Source organism: Silene latifolia, chromosome Y (assembly GCF_048544455.1).
Source record: "Silene latifolia isolate original U9 population chromosome Y, ASM4854445v1, whole genome shotgun sequence".
In the NCBI taxonomy this organism is placed as follows: domain Eukaryota; kingdom Viridiplantae; phylum Streptophyta; class Magnoliopsida; order Caryophyllales; family Caryophyllaceae; genus Silene; species Silene latifolia.
The window spans coordinates 10,989,635-10,992,694 of record NC_133538.1 but is presented as its reverse complement, the minus strand read 5'-3'; the positions used below and the strand labels follow the sequence as shown (position 1 = coordinate 10,992,694).

Genomic DNA, 3,060 nt, shown 5'->3' with positions numbered 1-3,060 from the left:
AGCCTTCAGTCGATCGACCAACCCATGGGTTCCAGTAGCTACTGTTCAGCTCAGAGCAGTCGATCGAACATGTTGCTCAGTCGATCGACCAAGCCGCTACTCAGATGTGAAGATATAGAACGAGTTTTCCAAAGCCCAAAGTGATATTAGGTTTAGGAATTATGTTACGTATACTTTCTATATAACGTAACCTAGTTCAGAGATATAATCATCTAGCTTTTATCAAGTTTTACATTCAGTTTTAGTTTATCAAATAATTAGGGTTCGGGATATTATTTCGCATTGGATTTTCGTTCGTGCTTTCAATCATTCCGTTACAACTCTTCTGCGATTTTGGTATTCTTCTTATTCCAGTTTATTACTTTATTTGCATTCATAGATATAGAATTGTTAGTTAGTTTCCCGAAACCATAATTATCGTTTTATGCTAGCCCTTTTGTTCCGTTGTTTTAATCATGAATTCAGTAGTTAATTTCGTTAATTTCATTGTTGTTATCATCTCTAGTATGAGTAGCTAATTTAATCGTGCTAGGATGTAGGGGAACTATAGATTAGGCGGCGTAGAATTAACACGGCCTGAATCGCGTGTCAGTCGATCGATTGCCATACCAGGTCGATCGACTGACCACGTGAGGTTTTACCTTCGTTTTAATTGTTTTAATTCTTTATTCGACGAATCGAGTGCACACGACTAGTTGAATGTTTAGGATATGACTGACCCATTAGATCGAGAGATAGGGACAGTTGATTGACCACCAATTAAAATGACTAAACTATGCTGAGATCGAAAGATAGGTAAAGTTTAGATTATTAGTCACTTTTCAGGACGAGAGTCAGTATTAGTGATATTAGGGACTTATAGCGAGATTGAAAGATGCTATCTGTTGAGAGTGGACCGAGAGGACCTCTTGTTTTCCCGCCTCATGTGTTAGATTTAGACCGACTTAGTTTGCTGCCGCCGAAACTATAGTGAACCGACCATCCTAGTACCCTTATTTATATTTGATTTAATATATTCCTTAGTTTATTATCTTTTACTGCCTTTAGCTCTAGACCAAATCAAATCAACCCCCACATTCGTTACCTTAGACTAAATTAGACAATTATTAATTACATTTGCCTCCCTGTGGTTCGACCCTGTTACCACTAGCTTCTGATAGTTTTAATAGGTTTTATAAATCTTATTTTTGGTACTCACAACGACGGGTATCAAATTTTGGCGCCGTTGCCGGGGAGGCAATTGTTCTAATTTTTAGTTGTTTTATTTTAGTCTGTTTCTTAGTTTAAGGGACATCCGTTCCTTAAACTTTTCTTATATTCTTTTTGTAGTTTCTTCTTATGCGCAGGTCACAGGGTGGTGAATTAGTACCTTTCAATCCTGAGATTGAGAAGACCTTGCGCAAGTTGAGACGATCATCTACAGTATTGCCGACAGAGGAAAAGTTGAGTACTCTGTCTAGTTACTACGAGAACGAACTGTTTGAAGAAGACCCACCTACATCTCCTGCTTCTACTTCTTCAGCTGAGACAGTCACATCTCCGGAAATTCCAGTCATGGCTGAAGAAGCAACTATAGCAAGTCATTCTGAGCCGACAACTGAAAATCTTTACAAGGGGTTCGAATTACCTGGAGCTGATAGGAAATTTGAACCGAAGCCCTTCTATATCAACTTAGTTGAGAGGAACCAGTTCAAGGGAGCTGCATATGAAGATGCAGCCAAGCATATGGAGATATTTATCGATTATTGCTGCTCTATACCCCCGCCGATCGGTGTGACCCAGGACCAGATAAAGGAGACTATGTTTATATTTTCACTCCGTGATGCTGCAAGGGAGTGGTACAGAGATCTGGATCGAGCTGCTTATGGGATCACCGATTGGAATTCCTTGGCCTTGGCATTCTACAAGAAATACTTCTCTGCCTTGAAGACGAATGCCATGAGAGCTCAGATCACGAGCTTTAAACAGGGACCTGATGAGAACTTCCATGAAGCATGGGTCCGTTTCAAGAAGCTGGTGCGAACTATTCCGCACCATGGGTTCGAAAAGTGGAGTCTTTGCAATCAGTTCTATAACGGGTCAGTATGACGATCGAGGGCTATTTTGGATCTGCGGACCAATGGCCGATTTTTGAGAATATGGGAGAGACTAAGGGGTGGAAGATCATTGATGACTTAGCCACCCATAAAGTTGAATATGGGAATTCGAGAGGCAATCGGGACGAGGAGTGTTGAATCCTTCGTAGTTGCATTAGAGGCTCTCACGGCGAGGTTTGACAAATACGAGTTGGGAGGAGCTTCAAAAGGAGGGATGTATCATGTGAATCTTTGTTTCGAGACGGTCCTTTCGTTTCGCCGTAGAAGATGTGGAGCCGAGGGACATGTCTCGAGAAAATTGTCCTAGTCCCTTCGAGTCTTGTGCTGCTTTCAACATTACAGGCAGACAAACACGTACTATGAGCCGAATGTCCATCCCAACTTGAGGTGGAGTAGCCAGAATGTCCTGAATCCGACTCAACCTCCAAAGCAGCAGCAGCAGCAACAAGCTTATGTGCCCCCTCACAAGCAACAACCATATCAAAAACCTCCCTATGTGTCGTAACGACAACAATCCCAAAATTCTGAGTTTGCTGAATTGAAGAATATGTTGCAAAAAAAGTCCCAAGCTAGAGAGGCTGGGATGAAACTACTAGAGAGCCAAATTGCCCAATTGGCTAGCAAGAATACCACTAGAGCTCCGGGACACTTACCGACTCAAACTGACCAAAAGGAGACCCTTAATGCCATCACTTTGAGGAGCGGGTCCACCCTAGAGGGGCCTGCTATGGTCAAGGACAATGCTGAAAAAGATGGGGCGAAACCGAGTCAAAACAAAGCTGGAACGAACAAAGGAAAGAAAAAGGCGTCTACCAGGTATATCAGTCGATCGACTGACATACCCGGTTGATCGACTGAAGCGCGCAAAGAAACAGCTTCAGGAACTGTAGAACTCAGTCGATCGACTGAGCAACATGGTCGATCGACTGAGGACGCTGCTGATAGTAAGCCTTTTCGTCCTCCA

At 42.5% G+C, this 3,060-nt stretch overlaps 1 non-coding gene across 1 annotated transcript; it reads right to left on the bottom strand.

Annotated features, from left to right (window-relative positions):
• Window positions 1–1,935: 1,935 nt before the first annotated feature.
• Window positions 1,936–2,042, bottom strand: LOC141635973 (small nucleolar RNA R71). The gene has a single exon (XR_012540621.1). It is a non-coding gene; the product is annotated as a small nucleolar RNA R71 (small nucleolar RNA).
• Window positions 2,043–3,060: the final 1,018 nt, after the last annotated feature.